The sequence below is a fragment of the Mytilus galloprovincialis genome, chromosome 10, assembly GCF_965363235.1.
Source record: "Mytilus galloprovincialis chromosome 10, xbMytGall1.hap1.1, whole genome shotgun sequence".
Lineage (NCBI taxonomy): Eukaryota > Metazoa > Mollusca > Bivalvia > Mytilida > Mytilidae > Mytilus > Mytilus galloprovincialis.
In genome coordinates, this window is record NC_134847.1 from 39,612,961 (window position 1) to 39,640,622 (window position 27,662).

Below are 27,662 nucleotides of genomic sequence, written 5' to 3' on the forward strand. Positions count from 1 at the left end.
GTATGTCTGATAATTTGCTCACATGACAAGAAATTTTACAATAAACATTGGTCACGCACGATAGATTTTGATGTATGACACGTGCCGTTACAATAGCCAGATTACACGCATCAGCGCACACATGTTTGTCGAATAGGCCAGTTGATTGGAGGAAAGTTACCGAAAACCAAGCCTACCTTTAACTAATACCCAATCAAACGCCTTTGACATAAACATAAATAATACATGGGTAAGATTACAGAGATTTTGTTGCGTATTCAATATTTGAAAAAGTTTAAGACTCAAACTTAAAATTATAGAATATGCTCGTAATGCATTTTCGCAATTTCGTTATATTTAATTTTATACATAATTTCACCTACCTGGTGAGGATAAAATACAAAGGAGTAGGTTCAGTAAGACCCCTTTTTTGCCCCAAAATATAGCAGTTTAACAAAGTTGTGATAATGTAATCGTTAAGCTAATTATTGGAAAGTAGAATGATTCTGCTACATAAATATGGGTTGTTTTTGACAATACAATGCACATATATCGGGTACTAGCATCATAAAATCATGCTAAATTACTGAAATCTTCACAATTGTAGCATTTTAGTTAAATTTTAGATGGTTTCTGTCTAAAATGAAAGTGGCCGCATTCGTGTTCATTCATAATATTGAAACGTAAGTTGTATTTGATGATAATACATAATATATATAAAGGTTGAGGATGAACACGGATGCGGCCACTTTCATTTTTGACAAAAACCATCTGAAAAGTGACGATTTTTGGCAAATTTGATAGATTTTTCATATTCAAGCTTGAATCGGAGCGTTTTTAATGACTAAATTAGTTAAAATCTTTCACAAAAACTAATTGAATCAATTGAAATAGACACTTAAGTGTTTTAAAAGTGTCTAAAATATGTCGTCAGATGAACTTGAAAATTGAGGCCAAAATCGGCCCTTACTGGACCTACTCCTTTAAAAAAATTGCAAATTACAACTATTTCGAATTAAATTGTTGTGATAAATGGGTATAAATGTATTAAACAAAAAAACCAAAGACCAGTTTCAACAAGAATGCTTTGTTTTTATTGCAGAATCGCATAAAAAATTCATGTTGTCGAATTTTCAAAAACAATTAACAATTTGAAAACTGCTTTTCATTTTTACCTTACTAAATTCATATGTTACGCAAATACACATATGATATGTGGTAGTCGCCACTTGCCGCTCAGTGAGTCTAGAAGGTGGTAGGATTTACACAGAGAAGACAGAATATGTCGTCTCTGTGACACAAACAACATTGATGACGAGTACCATTTCATTATGAATTGTAGAACATTTAAACTATAGAAAGAAAGAAATGTTTACGGAACTACTGTTAGTCAAACCCTAATATATCTTTAAAGTTGATCAACATTTTAACTCTTCAAATATTGTAATATAAGAAAAAATATGTAAAAAATATAAATGTGAAAGTCAGCTCTCCATGTTAATTTAATTGTATCGTTTACACATGCATGTAATAATTTTACCTTATAGTTATGTTTATGTATGTTCTTGATAACTAGTAATTGAAGTTTTATGAGAAATAAAGTATTCGTATTCCTTTAAACCATAAATTACAGTACACGAAGACAGCCGAAGGGTAAAGTACAAGTGAATATATCATAAAGATTATATTTAATCCTCATCCGTACGCGTCCTTGGAAATGCAAAACTCTGGATTTTACTTGGTTCAATGTTCAGTGGTAAGTATTTCATATATGCGCAGGTCCTGAGACAGAAAATCGAATTATTTATTCACTTATGGTCTTCAAAAATAACGATTGCGGGATGATGGACAGGAAGACTTCAAGCGTAAGAGTGTGAACTAGCTGTCAGTAACTTAAGTACTCTCAGATCTTTTCTTGCTAGTGTCTTTTTTGTTGTTCTGGTACACAAGTGAATCTTTCATTGTTGAAGACCCTTTAGCGACTATAAAAGATGATCAGGAATAAAAACGCTGACCATTGATAATTTGTATTTTTGTTAAGCATTTACTTTCTGTCCCGTGTACATTTACTCCATATTCATTCCTTTATTTTCTATAAAAGCGTTTGTCTTGACAGTAAGTTGACACGACTTATGACGTTACGCCACGGGTAATCGTTCCTGACGTTTTTGGATAACGTTCACACAAACAAGTCAATGCAGCCGGTTCTGCAATCACAAAGTGATTAAATAATAAAAAAAAATATTTTTGGAAACTATTTGACATTTTTATGGTAACTTTTTCTAGATGCAGAGTGTCGAAAGTTTGTATGCAATACGTAACGGTAAACGTTTTGACATATGTTGCTTTATCGTGTTCCAGCAATTCTTCTGCTCATTTTTAACCTTTAAAAATGAATTACTATATACTTTTAATTTATATTCTCCTTTTTTTAATATTTAAGCATCTGAACGATTTATCTGTATGTTCTTATGAAAAATAGACTGAGTTTTATCACTTTATTTCATTCTTAGTTTAATTTGCAATAAATACTTTTCATGATGCACGCTGTATCCTCATGCAATTTTGTTTTGAAAATAAAAATCTTACATGTATCTATAGAAACTTAGGATGATGTGTAAAAAAACGGGAATTCGTACAACTATTAATTCGTGTTAAAATGGTCGTCAAAATCACCGCTCGGACAAAATGGAAAAAGGAAATTTATTTGGATGAGAATACGGATAGAATAAGTCGAAAAAGTACAATACAAGCAGACTTTGAAACTCAAACAGAAAATAGTTTGTTAGTATGGAAATTCAATGTAAAAAAAAAGTGGTTTAACTTGGTTATTTTGCCGAATAACATTCTATGTGTTCCAAATGTAAACAGTCTCATAAAACCGTTATAGTTGTGGAAACATTTTAAAAATAAAGTGCTAGCTAGACCAAGTTTACACAGGACATACAGTAACATCGGAATCAGGCCTGAGAAGGTTACCGTAGGCTGAGAAATACATAGAAACTTGATTCGGAAAAAACAAAATAAAAAAAATCAGGTCCTGTTAGAGTCTGATTAAAGCCAGTCCCAAGTATCCACTTGCGTCTATAAACGCAAGCTAATAGTTGGGACTGGCTTTAGTCACTAAGTAAGACTGGTTTCGTTATAAAAAAAATTCTCGAAATTTACAAGCAAACGACTGACTTATTAGTATTCAAATAGCAGAAAGAGACTGAAATAGTTAGATCTTGAAATCATTTAGATTTTCTATTCGTGTTAATTTCCGCTTGCATGGGTACTCGCTGGTAGTGTAGATTTTTTTTGTGTGTAATTTGAGTTGGAAAAGATGTACATGTATAAGTTCGGAGACAAAACGACTAAAAGAGAATTAACATAGTTGCCTTGTTAGGCCATGAGGGGCAAATTGCTCATAATATACCCTCATTGTCCAGTGTCAGTCCAAATTTTTCTCAAACATTTTCCCGGATCGGCTCTATTACAAAACCTACCTAGTATTGTATTCAAGTTAGTGTTAATTTGTTCTCGTCCTGAACATGCATGAAATATTTGCCTCTGGACGTTAAGCAACCAACAATCAATCCTACAATTTACACCCGTTACTTGAAGCTGACTATGCGGTATGGGCTTTGTTTATTGCTGAAGGGCGAACGGTGATCTATAGTTGTTAATTTATGTGTCATTTTGGTCTCTTGTGGAGAGTTGTCTCATTGTCAATCATTCCACATCTTCTTTTTTATATTTGTGCTCTTCTGCTTTTAACTCTTGTCTCTCGTTCGTTTAACCTTATAAAGTTTTCTTTTCGGTCATGATTATTACCAAACGCACACTGTATTTATCAATGTAAATATAACGAAATTTGATGAGACTGTCATTAAAGTGAGAGGGTTAGCGCTATAAAATCAGGTTTAATTCACCATTTTTCTACATTTGAAAATGCCTGTACCAAGTCAGGAATATGACAGTTCTTGTCGATTCGTTTTTGATACGTTTTGTTATTTGATTTTGCCATGTGATTATGGACTTTCCGAATTGATTATCATACGCAAGCCTTTTTTCAGCAAAATTTGCATCACAGTTACAGTAACAGCGTGAACAAATTTGAATACATATATTACCGTTTCACATTACTTTAACAATATTTGACAACATGTCATCAATTTATGACTTTTTTAAGAAAAAGTTTAGCACAAAAGATTTATTGGATGAGCAGATTGGTACAAAAAAAAGCAAAAAGAAAAAGAAATCAATAAAAAATTTTGAGAGGGAAGAATGATAATAAAATTGAGAATTTTATTGACTATCTCGTAGATTCGTAGAGAACCCCACCAAAAACTAGGGGCGATCTCAGGTGCTCCTGAGGGGTGAGCAAATCCTGCTCCACATGTGGCACCCGTCGTGTTGCTTATGTGATAACAAATCCGGTAAATCGTCTAATTCGATAGGTCACATGTATGTGCACATAATCATGAATATTGAAATTGTTATACACAAAGGTCATGTAGAATAAAATGTTTTAGCGTAACACACTTAAAAGCAAAATATAAGAAAGTTTAATAAGACTTAATTTTTTCCCTGAGTTTAACTGACAGATCTCCATGATGCATAATTATTTTACTAATCAGTTTTAGTATTTTTTGTTGGAATGCATCTGTTTATCGCAAAATACCAAAAAATTTACGGTCCTTATATTAAGAATATTTCCTGTTTTAAGTACATGTAGAACCCGTTTTCCACCAGTAATTTTATAATCATGCTACTTCAGTCATAAAGAGTACATGGAATGTTATCTAGTGTTTGAAACTATGATGCGATGTCCCTCGTTGACAGTTATTTTTTCTGTCGCTATAACCTCGTCTCTCTCTAGCTCAAGTTTCGGCTTAACTGTAGGTACATAGCTTAACAGTTACACTCATGGTATAGTTTAAAGTGTTTGCGAATCTACGAATGATACGGTGCTTTTTGTCCGCAATTCGCTTTTTGTCCGCTTTTGCTTTTTGTCCGATAATTTTGCTTTTTGTCCGAAACTTTTGCTTTTTGTCCGTTGCTTTTTGTCCGTTTTGCCTTTTGTCCGATTATTTTGCTTTTTGTCCGAAACTTTTGCTTTTTGTCCGTTGCTTTTTGTCCGTTTTGCCTTTTGTCCGATTATTTTGCTTTTTGTCCGAAACTTTTGCTTTTTGTCCGTTGCTTTTTGTCCGTTTTGCTTTTTGTCCGATAATTTTGCTTTATGTCCGATATAAAATGTGTATATTTTTGGCAGGTTTCATTTTGAACTTCAAAATACCATGTCCTTTTAGGAGTTAAATACAGACCATACTCACATTATAAATGATTTGTACATGAAATTTCATGTCTTTTACAATATATCGCATTACCTCTAAAATGGCTCGAAGCACTAATATCCTAGACCGGTAGGTGTTGGTCAACAGAGGGCAAGGGGAATACTCTTGTATATCCCTAAGTCTAAAAAACAACTATTGAAAGCTGGCTAAACTAAGACATACTCCAGGTAGGCCATTATACCAGAAGAAGAGGTAGTCAAACCCTTATAAATGGCTTATAGCACTTATGTCCTGGATCTACACGAGTTTATCAGCAACGAATTAAAAGGGGCATGAGTTTCGCCGGTATATCACGAAGTAAAAATAAACCTCATTATTGCCAGCTCTTCAAACTAAGAGATTCTCCACGTTGGCCATTATACCAGAGGTATAGGTAGGCAGTGCCTCTTAAATGGTCCATGGGCCATGGCACTTATGTCCTCGACCCGTACGAGTTGGTCAGAAGAGGGTAAGGGGAATACTCTAGTATATCACACAGTCCACCAAAAATAGTGACGGCTGCCCAAACTAAGACATTTTTAGGTGCGCCCTTATACTAGATGTTGGAGTAGTCATTCTCTTAAAAATGGCTCATAGCACTTATGCTATAGACCCGAACGAGTTTGTCAACAATGAGTTAAAAGGGGGATGAATTAGCCCGGTATATAACGAAGTTGAAATAAACTGTTGCCCGCTGGCTAAACTAAGAAATTATCCACGCGGGCCATAATATGAGAGGTAGAGGAAGGGATTGCCTCTATAAAATGACCATGAGCACGTATGACCTAGACCCGTACGAGTTAGTCAGCAAAGTGTAAGGTTGGTACCCTAGTATATAATAAAGTCGAACTAAACTATTGCTGGATGGCTAAGAGATTCTCCGCGTGGGCCATGATACCAGAGGTAGAGGTTGTCATTGCCTCTAAAATGGCCTAAATCACTTATTCCCTAGAGAAGTACGCGGTATCATCAAAGGGTTTAAAAGGGAGTTGGAACCTCTGTTTACAAAGAAGTCGAAATAAATTATTGCCGGCTTGCTTAAGTACGAGATTCTCCAAGTTGGCCATTAATCCTAGGTTAAATGTGTGCATTGCCTTTTAAATGGCTGATAAAACTAACGCCCTAGACCTGTACGAGTTTGTCAGCAAAAGGTTAAAGGGGGGATGCGATGCCTCTTTTTACAACGAAAATATAAATTAAGCCGACTGGCCTAACTAAGAGATTCTATACGCGGGGTATTATATCAGAGGATGAGGTAGGCATTACCTCTAACATAGCCATAACACGTATGTCCCAGACCCAAGTAAGTTAATCAGCAAAGGGTAAGGGGGGTACCTAAGTATATCACAAAGTCGAAATAAACTATTGCTGGCTGGCTAAACGAAGAGATTCTCCACATGGGCCATGATACCAGAGGTAGAAGTGGCCATAGCCTCAAAAATGGCCACTTATGCCGTAGACACGTACCAGTGCTTCAGCAAAGTGATAAAAGGGGGAGGTGGTATCTATGTTTACAACGAAGTCGAAATGAATTATTGCCGGCTGGCCAAACAAAGAAATTCTCAACATAGGCCATTATAACAAAGGTAGTGGTGGATATTGCATCTAAAATGTTCCATTGATCTGTACGAGTTTGTCAGCAAAGGGTAAGGAGGGTACCCTGGTATATAACAAAGTCGAAATAAACTATTGCCGGATGGCCAAAAATAAAAGATGATCCACGTTTATCATGATACCAGAGGTAGAGGTGGGCCTTGCCTTTAAAATGGTTTATAGCACTTATGCCAGCAAAAGGAAAGGAGGGTATTCTAGTATATCGCAAAGTCGTTATGAAATATTGCCGGCTGTTCAAACTACGAGATTCACCACATGGGCCATGCTACCAGAGGTATAGGTGGTCATTGCCTTTAAAATAGCATATAGCACTTATATGGCATATACCCGTACGAGTTTGTCAGTAAAGAGCTAAAATGAGGAGGTGGTACCTCTGTTCACATTAAAGTCAAAATAACTGTAGCCGGTAGGCCAAACTCCGGGATTCTCTACGTGGATCATTATACCAGAGGTAGAGGTTTATTTCGACTTCGTTGTAAACAAAGGTAACACCTTTTATTTTTAACCCTTGCAGGCAAAATCGTACAGGTCTTTGGAATTAGTGTTATATGCCATTTTAAAGGCAATTACCATATCTATCTCTGGTAAAATGGCCTACGTGGAGAACCTCTTAGTTTGGCCAGCCGGCAATACTTTATTTCGACTTTGTTGTAAACAGAGGTACCATCTCCCCCTTTTGATTCATTATTGTCAAACTCGTACGGGTCTAGGGCATAAGTGCTATAAGAAATTTGTATGGCAATGCCCTCCTCTATCTCTGGTAAAATGGCCTACGTGGAGAATCTTTTAGTTTGGCCAGCCGGCAATTATTAAAGTGTATTTCGACTTCGTTGCAAACAGAGGTACCACCTTACCCTTTTAATTCATTGTTGTCAAACTCGTACGGGTCTTGGGCCTAAGTGATCCGTGCCTTTTTTAAGGCAATGCCTACTTCTACCTCTGGCATCATACCCCACGTGGAGAATCTCTTGGCCAGCCGGCAATTGTTTATTTCGACTTTTTTATATACCAAGGTACTTCTCTAACCCTTTGCTGACTTACTTGCTGGCTTATCCCTTATTGTAAGTAAGTAAGTTCAATAAATATAAGACTATATGCCAGGTCTTTCTGACAACCAATTACAAACAAATTGGGGTTTATCTAATGAGGCTTTTCCCAGGATGCAATTGCTCGTAGACTGTATACAGTTGACCAAATAATCCACAAATTCCGCAAAAGGATCTTTTAATTACAGGCCATGTCCATTTAGACATTAAGCAACAAAAGCCCAGCATGACCGATGCATTTGTCTTTAACATCTCCGATATTGATTCCGCGTGGCCTTCCAATTGACATGAGTGTCCATTGGTGTTCATTGTTAAACCTTTGGAGCTATATCAGTTTGTGTGGAAATTAAGAGCACGATGACCTTCCCTTGGTGATAACAACATGACCAACAACCATATCGTGTGTTACCAAAAGCTGTCAGCGATAGTCACACCGACAATTTGCTACCTTCGTGGACAAAAGCCTGGCTTTTCGCTGGATCCTAATTAACATCTAGTGTTGTCACTACCATTTGCTGTAGAGATTTAGTTGCACAACATAGCAGAAACATTCTTTGTAAATACTCTTTGTTGATATTTTGACATTTGGATGGTTCATATACCAATTGTAGCCGAAAAATGATAATGAAACATTTCTGTTTAATATCGATCTATTGTTGGAATTGTAAATTTTCATATTCAATTTTTGTTTGTTTAAAGATGACCATTTTAAATAAAGATTTTAATTTTTTAAAAAGCAAGTGTTAGACTTGTGCTTGTATTGCCACTCAGTTCATATAACCTGTCATTTTAGTCGAGCCTGTAACTTTTGTTGCAGAAAGCTCGACATATGAATAGTGATCCGGCGGCAGCGGCGTAAGTTAACTTTTGAAAAGCTTAATATTTTAGAAGGTGGAAGAATTGGATGCTTCATACTCTGTATATAGATGCCTCATGTTACGAAGTTTCTGTCAGTCACATGTCCAATGTCCTTGACCTCATTTTCATGGTTCAGTGATCACTTGAAAAAAAAGTTCAGAATTTTTGTAATGTTGAATTCTCTCTTATTATAAGTAATAGGATAACTATATTTGGTATGTGCGTACCTTGCAAGGTACTCATGCCCGTCAGACAGTTTTCACTTGACCTCGACTTCATTTCGTGGATCAGTGAACAAAGGTTATAATAAGTTTTGGTGGTCAAGTCCACATCTCAGATACTATAAGCAACAGGGCTAGTATATTCGGTGTATGGAAGGACTGTAAGGTGTACATGTCCAACTGGCAGGTGTCATCTGACCTTGACCTCATTTCACGGTTCAGTGGTTATAGTTAAATTTTTCTGTCTTGGTCTGTTTTTCTCATACTTTATGCAATTAGTCTACAATATTTGTTGTATGGAATGATTGTAAGGTGTACATGTCTAGCGGGAAGATATCATATGACCTTGACCTCATTTTCATGGTTCAGTGGTCAAAGTTCAGTTTTTGAGTTTTGGTCTTTTTATCTAATATTATATGCCAAAGGTCACTATATTTGGTGCATGAAAATATCTTATGATCTATATATAAGTCTCCCAGGTTTTATTTGACCATGACCTCAATTTCACGGTTCATTGCACAGTGTTAAGTTTTTGTGTTTTGGTCTGTTTTTCTTAAACTATAAGTAATAGGTCAAGTATATTTGTTGTATCGAAGAATTGTTAGCTGTTCATGTCTGCCTGGTATGGTTCGTCTGACCTTTACCTCATTTTCATAATTCATTTGGTCTTTGTTTAGCTATCTTGGTTAATGTTAAGTTTATGTGGCAGTTGTAATAAATCTTTATACTTAGGGCTATCAACATAATATTAATGATGAGTAAAGTAGGCGAGACATTTCAGTGTGTGCACTCTTGTTTAAATGTGCTTATTTATCCGAGTCCTGGACTGCATTCCAGTGGCTTTCATTCGTTTACTTTTGTGTAAATTTTATACAGATCAGTATTTTTTCAAATGTTTTACCAATATTTTAGCTGCATGTAACATCTTGAACACTCAGAACAGCAAAACAAAATTTAGATTTCAGAAATAAATAGCCTTTAGTCATCGACGAATAGCCGATGATTTCAAGAGTAGTTTCCGTTAAAGGATGATTCCTTTTTTTTTGTGCAATACTTGCTCTTTCGGAGGCTCGAGGGTAATTTCATTACAAATTTTATTTATTACACTATTAGTCATAACTTTATGAATTGGCTCAAAAATCAACCCAAAAATCGAATGATTTTGGCCTCAGATTTATTTTTCAAATGTTTATATCACTGTAAAAGCTCCAAATTGTCTCCCTTTAGTGCAATAATGACATTTTGTTTTGGCATTAGAATTAAAATGTCTTTTTCAACTCATCGGTGACCTATGGATATTTTTCAAATATGCTTTACGTAAACTAAACAGTTGTAAAATTAAATCGATTTCTGTAATTTAGTTCTTTTTTTATTTCGATATATATATCTCTCTATTTCTCCTATTAGTTCAACTTAAAAAAAAGTACCTTAACAAAAATGGTTGCTTCTTTCGAGGGCAGATTGTGAGCTTAAGTGAACGATAACCCTAATGTTTTTATTTGATTTTTCTATTTAGTATATGATAAAAGTTCATCTATAGAAAAACAAGCAAAATCCTACATGTATATTTAAAAAATAATGGATTAATACCCTCCAGTCCCCTTAACGACAAAAAAAAATAAATAGAACATTACGTTTAAGTATCACCTACAGTATTTTACAACCTCCATTGGTGATACATTATATGTATTTCTGCTGTTGTTTTATATAAGTTATTGTCCTGAATAAACATCTTTATGCGTTTTTGCGTTTTTGCGTTTCAGTTTTTATTGTGAAATTTCTTCAATCAGCCAAGACAAACTTTAAATTTCGCCTTAACGATGTTTTCGCGAGAAATCCATGTATTATTATCGAATTACTACATTAAATCATTGTCTAGTGCCCTAAAATGAGATTTTCCGAGACGCTGGGTTTGAAATGGGATACCCTATTTAATTTAAACAATATTTGCAATCTTTCAAAAAGATGCAGATGGGAATTTTCGTTCCTTATGAAAGTGTTCGCAAGGAGTTAAATTATAAACTCCTTATAGGATTATCAAAAAGCAACTATTAAGGACCCCCTTGGAATAAAGATCTTCCAAGACAACGTGTTCGAGAGTTTGAGTTTAATACATGACTTTTTAAAACTTAATGGACGGAGCAGGATTATCTTACTCTTCCAGTTAACCATACATCATCACAGTTGCATTGGTTCTTGTTGCTCAGATTTTAAATTTCAGTGATTTCGTCCGAGACCACAATTGTCGTCCCTTGATTTTCGTTATTAGTCCCTAGTGATAACAGTGGGTTACTTGCCAATAATTTTTATACCCCTTCCAAATTTATTTCTCCTTGTTTAATGCCTCACATTGTAAGTAGGGGGGGGGGGGGTGAAATTACACTGTAAAAAAATTTGGGTCCAGAATTTTACAGGAAAGTAGTGATTTGGTCCAGCTGAAAAAGGTTAAAAATTAGTACTTCGGAAGCTGTCAAAAGATTTCAAGACACCCTAAACACAAAATTGTCCATATTTTGAGTTACACGCGATGAAGTTTTCTATAATTTTGATATAATTTGTCCCAAAATTAGTACAACACACTGTAAAAGTTTCATTGAGAAAGCGCAGGTGGGATTTTTTAAATTTTCATTTATGTTCTAAAAGAAATGCACTACGAATTAATTGTGTTCTCGGACCATTTGTTTTGTGGACTGTTGTGTATCTTGTTGTTTTTCATTCAGCTGCGGCTTTGTTGGTTTGTTTCAACCCTTTTTAGTGTGATTATCCTTTGGTACACTTTGCCTCTCTCTTATATATGATATCGCAATAATTATATATATGTAAGCGTTCATATACATTTATATGGATACAATATTGAATTAAAATAGATATAATAATTAGATGAGTGAAAAAAAGAAAATGAAGTAATAATTGTACGTGTGAGGAGTTGGCATTCTTATAAAAAAGAAGATGTGGTATTATTGCAAATGAGACAACTATCCACAAAAGACCAAAATGACACAGACATTAACAGCATTAGGTCACCGTACGGCCTTCAACAATGAGGAAAGCCCATACAGCATAGTCAGCTATAAAAGGCCCCGATAAGACAATGTAAAACAATTCAAACGAGAAAACTAACGGCCTTATTTATGTCAAAAAAATAAATGAAAAAACAAATATGTAACACATAAACAAACGACAACCACTGAATACACAGGCTCCTGACTTGGTACAGGCACATACATAAATAATGTGGCGAGGTTAAAGTCTTTTACACTAGAAATATTTTAGATCTTGTTATATAGACTAATTCTTATTCATTCTGGTCGTAAGTTAGTCTGTCATCCTCAAACGTGTGAGCAATGGTGTACGTACACCAATTTGTAGAATACATGGGATATTCAAAGACTTAAACGAACGTTAAGTCTCAGAGGCATGACTTTTTATTAGTTGTTAGTGGCTTTGAAATAGCTGTCAGATAACTGCGAGTACTCGCAGATCTGTTCATTGTGACTTTTTGTGTCGGGATGTATAAGTACCCGGCCATGTCCACTTGTATTTGTGTCTATCTGATGAGTTAAGCCTTTTTCAACTGATTTTTATAGTTCGTTCTTATGTTGTACTGTTATACCACTGTCCCAGGTTAGGGGGAGGGTTGGGATCCCGCTAATATGTTTAGCTCCGGCACATTATTTAAATCTGTGCCTGTCCCAAGTCAGGAGCCTGTAATTCAGTGGTTGTCGTTTGTTTATGTGTTACATATTTGTTTTTCGTTCATTTTTTTACTTAAATAAGGCCGTTAGTTTTCTCGTTTGAATTGTTTTACATTGTCTTATCGGGGCCTTTATAGCTGACTATGCGGTATGGGCTTTGTTCATTGTTGAAGGTCGTACGGTGACCTATAGTTGTTAATGTTTGTGTCATTTTGGTCTTTTGTGGATAGTTGTCTCATTGGCAATCATACCACATCTTCTTTTTTATATGCTCGAAACTTTAGAATAGTTTAGAAATTTATCAAATCAAATAATCCTTGAGTGATGGTTTCGTTATTGAAATTCTAAATTGATGTTTAACCGCGCTAAATATTATATATGATAATCATACGAATAAGTCAGGAACGGAGTTTCAATCTGTAATTCAATAGTTGTTGTTTGTTTCTGTATTTGTTTGTCGTATAGTGTTTTGTAAATCAATGGTTTTCTCGTTTGAATAGTTTTATCATTATGTTAAATGGTGTCGGCGTTTGCTACATGTGGAAGTGCACACATTTACGACATGTTATTGCTTAAACGCACAGTTTCTTCTTCCCGCTAATAATATATAGTCACCATTTGCACTTATATGCGAATGGCCGATTGACAGTCGCTCCAAAATATTTTGCAACATTTCAGTTAAAAAAAAACTTTTTTAAGTCTGGTAATATTTTCGTCATATTTCCAACAACTTTATTTTTCTTAAACATTACAAATATTACAAATATAACAAACAAACAAACTTCATTTTTGGAACACTATCACAAAGTTTACGTAATACATGTGTAGCTATTTATTTAGATAAACTGTATTAATCCATACATTTCGGAATTATTTAGCAACTATATCCAAATGACGAGGAAGTTCGAGGTTATTCAAGTAATAAGATTAAGCAAACTTTGGTTAACACAACAGCATTTTCAACAAAGTAGTTTATTTTTGTTTGACAAACTCGAAAAGAGGGGGAAAAGTAATAAAATGGTTACTTAAGCATTTACTTAATTTCTATCACGAAATAAATGCGTTTAATATTTTAGATACAGATACAATATAGTGCATTCGTAAATGTAAAACACTTTTTAATAGAAAATTTAAAAGAGATACATCAACAGTGTTTATTTTAGAATTGCTCAAGTCTGTAGGGCTTATTCCCGATTGTCCCACTTTTTTTTAAATTAAGAGCTCATATTGTCCCACATGAAAAGTTCTGACTGGTCCACATTATTTTATGAGGTGAAATGTTCTTATCCCTTGTTAGATTGTCTCTATGGTTTTGTTTCAGATATATAAGCCAAAATCTACATTTTATGCGATGCTCTTCTTTTAGACATTGCGGCCATCTTAATTATTGGGCGGGGTCATCGGATACTTTTTTGAAACTAAATACCCTAAGGATGATTTTGGCCATGTTTGCTTTAATTTTGCCAGTAGTTTCAGAAGAGAAGATCTTTGTAAAAATTAATGACGACGACGAATAATGAGAAAATGAGAAAAGCTCACTTAGTCCTATGGTCCAGGTGAGCTAAAAAGCAAAACGGACAAAAAGCAACGGACAAAAAGCAAAAGTGTCGGACAAAAAGCAAAATTATCGGACAAAAAGCAAAACGGACAAAAAGCAACGGACAAAAAGCAAAAGTATCGGACAAAAAGCAAAATTATCGGACAAAAAGCAAAACGGACAAAAAGCAACGGACAAAAAGCAAAAGTATCGGACAAAAAGCAAAATAATCGGACAAAAAGCAAAAGCGGACAAAAAGCAAATCGCGGACAAAAAGCACCGTATCATACGAATCTACGAGATAGTCAATAAAATTATCTTTTGAGAGTTTTGCGTACGTCCAACGGGGAAGCAGGATATGTTAATTTGATAACTAGCCTAAATCAGAATCCCCCCTGTTTTTCCTTAAAAGAGGGACGAAAGATACGAAAGGAACAGTCAAACTCATCAATCTAAAATAAACTGACAACGCCACGGCTAAAAATGAAAAAGACACACAGACAAACAATAGTACACATGACACAACATAGAAAACTAAAGAATAAACAACACGAACCCCACCAAAAACTAGGGGCGATCTCAGGTGCTCCTGAGGGGTGAGCAAATCCTGCTCCACATGTGGCACCCGTCGTGTTGCTTATGTGATAACAAATCCGGTAAATCGTCTAATTCGATAGGTCACATTCATGAAAGGGAAGGAGGTTGTTGTTACGACGTTAGGAACATATCCGATATCATTAGTGAAACGGTTACTCCATAACGGTCAACCAACTCGTGATGGCGTCCGTAAAATTTACGAAGGGATGATTTCAACTTCACCATTTCGAACTCTTGGTTTAAAATGAATGCTGTATGTTCACACTATACGGCCTTCATATACAGGAATGTGCTCTCAACGCAGAAACTGCTCCAGCAAAGTTATGAGGAGGACAGATTAAAAGGACACTCCGTAAATTTTACGGACACCATCACGAATTGATTGATCCATATGACATGTATGATGTATCTTTGTCCTAACTAACTATTCACATTTTTACCACGTGTTAGATTGTGGTTTGTCATTACGTCGTCTGATCTTTTTATTACCGAACGTGACTTATACCCGAATGTGACTGTTTTACTGAGTGTGAATTCGTCTGCTTTTAGACGTGGTACAGTACTTTTCCATCCCAAATCAATTTGTTGGGTTTTGATGTTGTGTTTGTTGTTGTCATCTGATTATGTCAAATGTCTTATTGTTTGTAGTTGTAAATTGTATTTTCTTTTTCTGTTGTATTCGTGTGTTGTGTTGGGGATAACTACTCATCCGGTTCATTTGGTAGATTTAATTTTGGATCAACGAAATTTACACGATATATTTCATTTCAAGTTTGGTCATCAGAAACACCAACAGAGCTAGATAATACAATTAATTATCCAATTACTACTACAATTAAATATTAATTAGTATTATAATTGTCACTGTTATTAATATAAGTTAGATAGTCATACAAATCTAATCTTGAATTTCATCCAAATGCTTTCTAAATTTTCGGAACCAGGCGGATAACCCTGGCCTCACAACTTTTTACAAATTTTTGTCCTCGGCGATTAGTAGTTGTTATGCTTTCAAACTTTTTACATCTGAGCATATATTGTGTGGACGTAGCGCTCGTCTTGCGTATAAAAATATTTGTTTAACCTGTAACCCTTTGATGGCTATTATTCGTTTGTTTCTCTGTCCTATATTTTCTCCTATTTATCTGTTTATTTATTGTAACCCTGTCGTGTAATGTTGTCATTTTAATGTTATAATCAACACTGCCAATAAAGCAGCAGGTTTGGCATGCCACACAACCAGGTTCAACCCACCATTTTTTCATAAAATTCCCAGTACCAAGTCAGCCATAGCCAGAAATTAGTAGTGGTTTTGCTAATTAATATTCATAATATGTAAATGAGAATTGTACCACGTGATAGTTCTTTGAACTGGACTGGCTTGATAGACTTGATATCATTAAAATCTTTAAAACACGGATATTATAAGTTGCCCGTCACAGAGTCCTTATTTACAATCACTTTGATATTTCCGTAAAGTTGTCAGGCGGTCAAAACACAGGAGTTTGAAATCCTATCAATAACGGGGTAAAAATATACCAAAGTCGACTATCATAGTAGAGCTTCTCTCGAAGAGAGAAGCGACAGGAATGCAACGCATTTTCCTACTTTTTTTAAAACGGACGTTTTGGGTCGGAATAAACGCTATCCGTCGATTGCAAAACATATTTTTACTTCAATTTACCATTTAAACTTCTTTGCAGGTCACTAATTATTCATTTACAGCTTATTTTGATGTCCAGACAGGACTCCAGATTTTCTGTAACTCCATACCCGGAAGTCCTAATGAATGAGGATCGCACTGAATATATGCAAATGAGGTAATGGGAAATCACCCAGAACCGCCCACTTCCGATTTCTTTCCCACACTTTGTGAATCAGCTGTCAAAACTGCAGAATGTGCGATAGACGTCAATTTTCGTTAAACAAGGCTATGGAAGGCCATAATTTATTAATTACTGGCATGTGTGGAAGAGGGAAGGCAAGTATTGTGAAGTATGAGTATATATTGTATCACCTATAAACTTTAATTAGTTTAAAATGATTGGTAAAACATGATGCAAAAAATACTGAAATTTGGCGCAAGTAATTTTTTGGTCGTATGTCAGGTTTGCTTCGTGGCCCACGAGATAAAAAGATTGTTACTTGCTGCTGGTATGAATGAGGCAGAACTAAAACATGAAAAATAATATTTCTGAAGTATAATTCTATTTTATTCACATATGATATAAAATTATTTATAAAACTTGATGCAAAAAATTGGCACATTTTTCTATTTAGAGTTGTCGGATGCCTGGTAACGGCCTCGTGGCCCTCTCATGTATGTTATTTGGCACTGATCATTTATCTTGTGAGGCAAAGTTTCAGAATGGAAGTTAAATAAATATTTTACATTATGTTTCAAAAAATAAATTCTTGTTTCTCTGTGCTTTTGATATAACAAAAATTGTTGTTTCTTTTTTAGCAAAGTAAAAAAAATAATATGCCCCCTTCAAATGATGATGATAGGTGGTGCCTACACTTGATATAATAATTTCTTGCAATTCCCATAAGAAAAATATTGTAATGTACAACGCTTTACAAAATAACAGTCAGATATAAATTTGTCTTTGATATTGTGTTGAGCATCCCTTGGCTAGCATTCATTGAATTTATCTTTTATAACCCATTTGTCAGCAGAGTACAGCATGTGGTTGTCCATGTTAACTTCTGAAGGTCCATTACTATAACACTGTTAATCATACAGGTTTGATATTTCATTTTGGATATAGTGTCCTGAAAAATAATTAAGTTAATTCAAGCATTTGTCACCATAACCTAAAATTTCATGTGACTTCACATCCAGGGGCCTCATCTGTTAAATATCAATATACAAATACATTGGCATCACACAACTTATATCATGTTCATGTACACAAAATTGTACTAGACTAATAAGTTGCATGGGACAGTACTAAGTACAGAACGAAATATTGATGGGCTAACATAACACAGGCATTTGTGGGGTTCCCCCCTTTTTTTCTGTCTATGTTTATTTGTAGTGGTTCTATGTATTGACACTAAAAAGAGGTTGTACCTGAGTTGGTAAGTTCACTGAAATCAGGAAGTGGGGGGGGGGGGGGGCATGCATATCAGTTACCTACATTACTGTAGATAAGTTGACTTAAACTTGAAAATTGAGCAAAATTTTTTTAATAATTTGTTGACAGAAAAAATTAAAGGGAGTCTAATAGAAAGTTGGACAAGCAATGTTCAGAAAACAAGGTTAAATATACATGTATGGAGATTGTGACCATGCCACATGTTCACATGTACAGATCCACAGACATGTATACAGTGTACTCCCCAGATATTTCATAGCGCATCCTGTTAAAAAATTTCATATACCATCATGCATGTTTCTTAAAATTATGGCATCACATCAATAACACAATCTATAAGAAAATCACATTCAGAAATATAACATCACATTACCATGATGCTAGAAGGTCTTGGGGAGAACACTGATATAATAGAAAAAAAGTTGCATAACTTATACATGGGCAAGTCATGCTTCAGTAGTTCCCTATATAGTCCACCAAATTTTTCCCATGAAAGGGGGCCCTGATCCCCCTGGATCTGCCTATGAGTAACCTATACAATGTAAATGAAGCTCTTAATTTCTGTATCATTTGGTCTCTTGTGGAGAGTTGTCTCATTGGCAATCATACCACATCTCCTCATATAAAGTGAGAAAATGGAAACCTATTTTGTAAAGTACTATTCATAGGTTTAGATGGACAATGGTAAAACTTACTTCCCCCTTCATCTAGTGAGTGGCTGGTGCATACCAATAAAATCCTACCTACAAATGTTCATGTACATGTATCGACCCTATTTTTTTAATTTAATACCTAGAAACTAAACACACAGGTCTATTATTTGGTCTTATTATTGTTATTGTCTTCTGTTGCAATAAAATATTTATATTATTTTTTTGGAAATGTTTACAATAACTGTTTGTTATAAAACTTTTTAAAACTGTACATTCAATGACTTTCGTACCAGTGTCAACCCCCAAAAGCATGCTGTTTATTTTTTAATCTTTGGATAAAACCTTAAGACGGATTATAGATAAATGTTAGGTGAAGATATAACATGTTATAAGGAACTACATGTATAAGTTATTATGAGTGTAAATTACATTTGTAGTTAATCCTCAAAATATGTACAAGGTACATTTGTAGTCGGATGTAATTTTTTGACTGTGACTCTTGTCATCAAACATTGATTTAAGAATTGAAATGGGCAAGTCATAGAGACAACAACATACTGTTTCAATATACTTTTGGGATTATTTATATATAAAAAAAATATGCCCGAAAAATTTAAAAGATTAACAAACAAAAACTGTGTCTTCACATTGAAAAAAATAATAAAAGGTTCATTAAGTGTCTTATATTAGGCCACACCTAAAAATAATTCGGTTTGTTCAAACCCTACCCAACCGTGGAAACAGTGGGTACAATGTAGGTAAGCATTTTCTATTTGTTTCCAAAATGACTATCTGGTTATATAATTAAAAATAACTTTTTCACATCAGAACAATAAAAGATTTTGAGTAAGCAGCTATCTTTTGGGTAGACATTGGCGGATCCAGCCATTTTAAAAAGAGGGGTTCCCAACACAGGATAAAGGGGGGGGGGGCATTTACCTGTCCCCATTCAAATGCATTGATCTGCCCAAAAAAGGGGGGTCTGACCCCCCCCCCCCCCCCTAGGAAGATAGGGTTAGGGCAAACAAACAATTTCTTTCATGGCCTACAATTGTTAAAAATTCAACACTAAGAATTACGAATTGTAATGATTATACCGTAATTCTGTTTTAGCTAATCAATTTAAGGGACAGGTTTCCAGTTGATTTTTTTTAAATATTGACATATCTGTGCATTTCCTAGCTGACAATACATTATTGGTTTTAGTCATTGTTGAAGAATGTAGTGTCATTTAATTTATATATACTGTTTAAATCCAAATTAACTGGTCTCTTGTGGATATCTACATGTATCTCATTTGCAATCATATAGATATAATTTAAAAAAACAAAAATAATAACTTACCAAAATTACATACTTTAACAGTAAATGATTATGGACCCAGTAAATTAATAAGTTAATCCTTATAACAGCTATATTCTTTAAACTGAAAAAAAGAAAATTATAAGTAAAGGTATAATAATGGTTCAGGTTGTTAAAAATTGACACTAACTAATTCGAAAAGTATGAATCGCTTGAGTTTCTTGCCAGCCTAGGGGCATTATGTTTTTCGGTGTGAGTCTTTCCGTCCATGTGTCCTGCTTCAGTTTAAATACTTGGTCAAGGTAGTTTTTGATGAAGTTGAAGTCCAATCAACTTATAATCTTTCTAATTTCAATGCCTAATTAGAGTTTTGAACCGAATTTCACAGTCCACTGAACAGTGTTTACTTTTACAAGTTGTGACTTGGATGGAGAGTTGTCTCATTGGTACTCATACCACATCTTCTTATAGAAAAAATAGACAGTGCGAGTGCAGCATTTAAGTACTATGGACACATTCTCGTTTAATTATAGGAAGAAACTCAATAAATATGTTATGCTGTAAAGATAACCTTATTTAACCAACACTAGGCTGGATAGGGCATTCAAAACTGTTCTATTGCTCATAATGTTCATTGTGCTCATTATTCTCTATTCTTTATATTTAGCACCCCATTATTCTTCATTTTTTTTTAAATTCCTCTTTCCATACTTGTACTGTTAAATTTTCCATTTGTACGTATACACTGAAATAATCAGCAGATTTTTTCAAAGCCAACTGTGGCCTAAAGTACATGTATTTGATGATAATAAATAGTTAGTGTATACAGGTTTCTTTCTATTCATATCTTAAGCAGAATCTTTACTGAAGTTTACTCAGAATCTGTGACGCCTTCATATGTTTTCTTATGTATATCATTAATAACAGCAAGGCTCCACAATGAACAAGACATGCAGGAAAGTTTATTGGTTGCAGAGTGAATGTTTCCAATACATACCGATCCTGTTCTTCACAGAGTGTTAAAAGTTTTTATTGATTTCAACATGAATCAGCATCAGACCCGATTCCTGTTGACCTTAAGCTTTTAAAGTATCCTTGGAAATAAAAAAGTGGTACAATTATAAATATATTTACCTGTTCATTATATTGGCTTCTTGAAATCTGTCCAATTTTCTGGTGGCAATGGCAAGTCCCAGATAACCAAACATTTGGCTGAAAGATCAATCCAATACGGCAACAGCACCTCCCAGTTTTCTTGTGATGATAAAACTAAACGCTTTCCTGAATTTAAAATGACAATGGCATGCTCCAGTGTTCCTGTGATGATATAACTAAACGCATTGCTGAACTTAAAGTGACAATGGCATGTTCCAGTTTTCTCGTGCTGAATTGAAAGTGACAATGGCTTGTTCCAGTTTTCTTGTGATGATATAACTAAACGCTTTGCTGAATTTAAAGTGACAATGGCATGTTCCAGTTTTCTTGTGATGATATAACTAAACGCTTTGCTGAATTTAAAGTGACAATGGCATGTTCTAGTTTTCTTGTGATGATATAACTAAACGCTTTGCTGAACTTAAAGTGACAATGGCATGTTCCAGTTTTCTTGTGATGATATAACTAAACGCTTTGCTGAACTTAAAGTGACAATGGCATGTTCCAGTTTTCTTGTGATGATATAACTAAACGCTTTGCTGAATTTAAAGTGACAATGGCATGTTCCAGTTTTCTTGTGATGATATAACTAAACGCTTTGCTGAACTTAAAGTGACAATGGCATGTTCCAGTTTTCTTGTGATGATATAACTAAACGCTTTGCTGAATTTAAAGTGACAATGGCATGTTCCAGTTTTCTTGTGATGATATAACTAAACGCTTTGCTGAACTTAAAGTGACAATGGCATGTTCTAGTTTTCTTGTGATGATATAACTAAACGCTTTGCTGAACTTAAAGTGACAATGGAATGTTCCAGTGTTCCTGTGATGATATAACTAAACGCTTTGCTGAATTTAAAGTGACAATGGCATGTTCCAGTTTTCCTGTGATGATATAACTAAACGCTTTGCTGAATTTAAAGTGACAATGGCATGTTCCAGTTTTCTTGTGATGATATAACTAAACGCTTTGCTGAATTTAAAGTGACAATGGCATCTTCCAGTTTTCTTGTGATGATATAACTAAACGCTTTGCTGAATATAAAGTGACAATGGCATGTTCCAGTTTTCTTGTGATGATATAACTAAACACTTTTCTGAATTTAAAATGACAATGGCATGTTCCAGTGTTCCTGTGATGAAATAACCAAATATTTTGCTGAATCTAGTATGGCAATAGCATGTTCCAGTGTTCCTGTGATGAAATAACCAAATATTTTGCTGAATCTAGTATGGCAATAGCATGTTCCAGTGTTCCTGTGATGAAATAACCAAATATTTTGCTGAATCTAGTATGGCAATAGCATGTTCCAGTGTTCCTGTGATGAAATAACCAAATATTTTGCTGAATCTAGTATGGCAATAGCATGTTCCAGTGTTCCTGTGATGAAATAACCAAATATTTTGCTGAATCTAGTATGGCAATAGCATGTTCCAGTGTTCCTGTGATGAAATAACCAAATATTTTGCTGAATCTAGTATGGCAATACAACAATAAAATGTTATTAACAGTTTAAAATTGAACAGCTGATTGACTACCAGTATTGTCACATTAAAGTCGAATTCCTCTCTTCATAGATATATTTGACTTATTTCGATTGGGATTCAAAGGACAGGGTGTTGTTGCAGTGAAAAATGATGCTGCTTTTCCAGAATTAGACTTATTGGACACACTGCATTGCCCTAGAATTATAGCCGTATTAGCAGGCCCATACTGTGCTAAAGTTGGGTTTGTGTTGGCACCATTCCTAATTCCTCTTTGTTGGCCGAACAAATTTTCCACTAAATCTGAATTCATATATCCAGGGTTAATGCTATTGCCATTCTTGAGCATAATTTCACAGAGGGATATAAACCCCATTAGTGATGAATTAATGTCTTCTCTGGTTTCTCTTGTTATTAAATTTTTGGAGTTGACTAGCATAACAGATTTATCTACAGTCTCTTCCCATGTGTTAAAAAAGTTAATAATGTTCCTTAGTTTTTCAAACTTGGGATTATCCATAGATGAAACTGTTTGATTTTGTGTACAAAATATTTCTACCAACTGGGAGGTATGTTCCAATAGTTTTACAGTTGATGCCAAAATTTCAGGCCTGGGTAAAGTTGCCTGATATGATCTCATGAGATAAAGCATGTCTTTGTTTAACACATGAACTGCCAATTGATTGCGCATTTTAGATGCAGGTGTTAGAATTATGTGTTCCTCTGTAAGCTTATGGTGTATTGCAAAGCCATTTTGAAAATTAAATTTAAATGCTTCCATCCAGTGCTCCCATATTATTGGTTTATCATTTATAATAAGGTATCTTCCAGCTTTTGTTTTGTGTTCCTGCTTGCTGGATTCTATGTTATTTCTTATTTTTTTAATGACATGCATTATATCCTGAATAGCACACATTTTGTGACTTTTGCAAAAGGTATCATTAAACACAAAATTATTTTCCCTGGGATTAATTTCGTTAAATAACATATTTGTGAAAGTACGATTGGTTGAAGCTCCATCAGCCATGACATAATCAATGGTAAATCCATGATCATCCATTAAATCAACACATTTCCAAAATGTGTTGTAAAGTTGGTGTGCTGTTGCAGTACAAGATCCAAAATAAGCAACAGGCCATCTGAAACCAGTTAGTCCATGAAAAACAAACTGAAGAGCATGAGTGGCAAGCTCCACAGTTTTTTTATTTTTACTAATTATGTCAATGTTATTGTTAACTGTGTCAATATCTACAAATCCAACAATATTCCAAGAATCACCAGATTTTGTAATAATGAGGTCATCCTGAATAGACATTTCATCAATTATTATTCCTCCATGTCTTCCAAATTCAGAAACGTTTTGTTTTTCCATTTCTTTCATCATCCAAGTAAGATTTCCTTTATTGAATCCAGGAGTTTGTTTTACAGAATTTTTATAATATTGCAATAACCGTTTTGATGGCAATTCAAGAAATCCAGATTTTTTAAGGTCATTATATGCTTGTGGAGACCTTATAAAAAGAGTAAGACACAAGCTAATAATTTTAGGGTCCCACCGTCTCTGGTGAATATCTATACCTTTCTTGCAGTTATTCAGTTGTGATTTTAATAGAATTGCAAAATTTTCTGGAACATCCATTTTTAAAACTAAATTCAAAATTTGTTCAAGATCATCATGATCCTCTTCTGAAAGTGGGATAGATTTTTCTAAGGTTTCATCAAGGAAAGAATTAGCTTCTTTTTCATTACTTTGAATGGTTACAGTTGTATTACCAGGCAAAGGTTCCAAAGGTTCTGGCTCAATGCAATTTGTAGTATTTGTTATTTCTGTTAAAACTGGTCTTTCTGACCCACATTTTTTCTTAATGTTTAGTTGGGATTTATTTTCATCTTCATGAACCCGTTTCTTGTTTTTTTTCTTCAACTGAGTTTTATTGTAGGAATCTTCACATGTGTGACAGGTTATACTTTTGGCCGTCCAGTTTATCAAAATTTTACAGGATTTTGATCTCTGGGTTACATAACAATTACCAGGGTCATTCAACATGCAACAAGTTTCCTTAAAAAATGCCTTTGAAGTGAATTCAGCTGGATTTTTTATCCCAGTACAAAGTTTAAGGGAACATATTACATTAAGCATACCATTCACATTTTCCTGGTTTATCTGCAGAGGAAATCCAGTTTTGAAATCTATATTATTAAGTGTGAGCCATGTGTCATCTTTGCCAAAGGTAACATCACAAAATTGTTGTTTACCATCAACAACAGTTGGTAAAGGACATCTTACTTTATACGCATTATCTTCTTCCAAAGTTGAGCAGTGAGCTGGGATAATTGCAGGACTGTTGCTTTGTGGCCTCACTTTCAGATGTTTGTAGACAACAATTTTTTGGGAATTTTCATATTTAAAAGTTGAACTGACACCAAAAATTCTTGGTATCAGCTTACCTAATAAGTCTTTACTGGGAGGTGCTTGTTTCTTCAAGGAATAGAAGGCTATGCAAGCCTCATAAACATCTGTCAATTTTGAATCACATTCATCCTCTTCAATCACGTAATTAACTGACAACCTGCAATATAAACAAAAAACCAATATGAGTCCTCTTTTTAACATCTAGCAAGATAAAAGTGACTCCCTCCCCCCCAAACCCTCACCCCCTTTCCCCCCAAAAAAAAAATCTTCCTAATAGTTTCAATTTTCAGATATTATAAATACTCTCAGATTAACAGTATAAAAGTAATGTTTGATATGAGTGCCAACACTATGAAAGAAAAGAAAAATCATTACAGCTAATTTCCTAATGCTTGTAGAGTAAAACTTTGGTTGGCTTGCTTGCTTTGATTGTATAATTGTTTATTCAAGTTTTGTAATTAAGATTGATATCTCCAAACAATATATATATGACATAGTTAAACCTGTATATATATATCATATTTAAATTTAATTTGACATTTTCCCAATATAATTGTACAATATATACAAACAAAGCAAGCAAGCTAACAAAAGTCTTCATTTACATACATTAGGAAATTAGCTGTAACAAGTTCTTTACTTGGGACATTCATATATAAATAAGACAAGCGTTACATTTCGACAAAAAATAAAAAAAGAATTAATTGTTAGAAAAGCATGTGTTTTGAATAAATGATCATATTAGATAGTCTTGCATACACATATTGTTTTTATCCATGATAACATGATATAAGATAAATTGGTTAATTGCCAATGAGACAACCCTGTAGGAGACCAAATGACACAGAAATTCATAACTATATGTCACCATACGTACTTCAACAATGAGCCACGCCCATACTGCATAGGGTGTTTTTTTTTGTCATAAAAAGTGTTATATTATCCATAAAATGAATTGCCAGAGGCACTTAAAATAAATTCAACAAACAGTTCTTATAGTATGTGATTTAAGGTATGCTGTGTTTATTTCTGTTTTAGACATAAAAAGGATTCATTTGACAATATACTTTTCTTATTTCAGTGAAAATTTTGGTCATTATTATTTCATCACAAGAGTAGTGGACATTCATTAAGTAGAGACGAGCCAGAGGGATGAAAAAAAATATCATTCTATAGCCACACCTCCCTTACTTTGTACCCCACCAACAGAAGCAAAACATGATAGTATATAAAAGGAATGGAATGTTCTGTCACACCTTCTAGAGCTGATATTGGAATCGGCAAAAGTACAATGGGATATTCCAACATAGCAGTTATCATCCTGCACACTCCTCCAAGATATGATATTAATACCGGCTTATGAAGGGTGTTACAACCATGTAGCTATGACAACCAGTTAACACCTTCTAAAAATGATGATCGCCAATGAATTGAACAGATGACAGTGGTCTCCACATATATTGGTTCCAGTAGGCCAAGGTAATCATGTAAATGTATTTTTTCCATTTAGCACCAATATTTTTAACTGTACATGCAAAATCAAGAGCCTGTTAATCAATTGTTGTGGGTTAGAGACCCTTATTTCTAGTGCAGCAAACTATCAAAGAGCATGGTACTAAGTTTCTCTTTCTTGTTCAAGATTAAAGGTTTGATGAGACAGTTGCTTTGAATTCTGAATGGAAGCTAGGCCACAGTGGTCTTTTGCTGTTCATCATAATTTTGTTTAAACCATGACAAGCTTTTGATCATGTTAGAATTTTGTTCCATTACAATGAATCTTTAACTTTTGTATACATGTATAACATTATTCATTTTACAATATTTAGTTCTCTTGTAATTTCAGTGAGGTGTTTTGTTATTTCATCACAAGAGCTCTGGAATTCATGGAGTCAAGTGGGACATGTATAGAACTTCTGATCTGATGAATTAGACAGCCATTTTTTTGTTATTTGTGCTAGTTATTTTATATAAATATATTTGCAATAAAAATTTGATTGTTTCTAATCTCATTTCAAATGTTAGTGACCCACAGGATGGGAAGATTTATCTTCAATTGTTTGATTGTTGATAATATAAAAAGGAGGAGATGTGGAATGACTGCCAATGAGACAACTATCCACTAAATTGCAAATGATGTGAATATGGTAATTATAGGCAACAATACCACCTTCAACAATGAGAAAAACCCATACGGTATGGTGATGAAGTGAATGTAAGAAATTTGCATCCACAGTTGTTTTTTGTCGAGCCTGCAACTTTTGTTGCCGAAAGCTCGACATAGGGATAGTGATCCTACGGCGGTGTTAGCTCACTTCTTAAAAGCTTTATATTTTAGAACATGAAAGACCTGGATGCTTCATTATTGTATATAGATGCCTAATGTTACGAAGTTTCCGTCAGTCACATGTCTAATGTCCTTGACCTCATTTTCATGGTTCAGTGACCACTTGAAAAAAAAGTTCAGATTTTTTGTAATGTTGAATTCTCTCTTATTACAAGTAATAGGATAACTATATTAGGTATGTGCATACCTTGCAAGGTCCTCATGCCCGTCAGACAGTTTTCACTTGACCTCGACCTCATTTCATGGCTCAGTGAACAAGGTTAAGTTTTTCAGTTTTGGTCTTTTTATCTGATACTATACGTCATAGGTCAACTAAATTAGGTGAATGGAAATATTTTATGATC

At 34.4% G+C, this 27,662-nt stretch overlaps 2 long non-coding RNA genes across 2 annotated transcripts; one reads left to right on the forward strand and one right to left on the reverse strand.

Annotated features, from left to right (window-relative positions):
- The first annotated feature begins 16,368 nt into the window (after positions 1-16,368).
- Positions 16,369-26,973, forward strand: LOC143047548 (uncharacterized). Its single transcript, XR_012969595.1, has 3 exons — positions 16,369-16,846; positions 26,056-26,453; positions 26,818-26,973. It is a non-coding gene; the product is annotated as an uncharacterized LOC143047548 (long non-coding RNA).
- Positions 16,840-25,209, reverse strand: LOC143047549 (uncharacterized). The gene is made up of 3 exons (XR_012969596.1): positions 21,056-25,209; positions 19,964-20,045; positions 16,840-17,640 (listed from the first exon to the last, which is right to left on the reverse strand). It is a non-coding gene; the product is annotated as an uncharacterized LOC143047549 (long non-coding RNA).
- Positions 26,974-27,662: the final 689 nt, after the last annotated feature.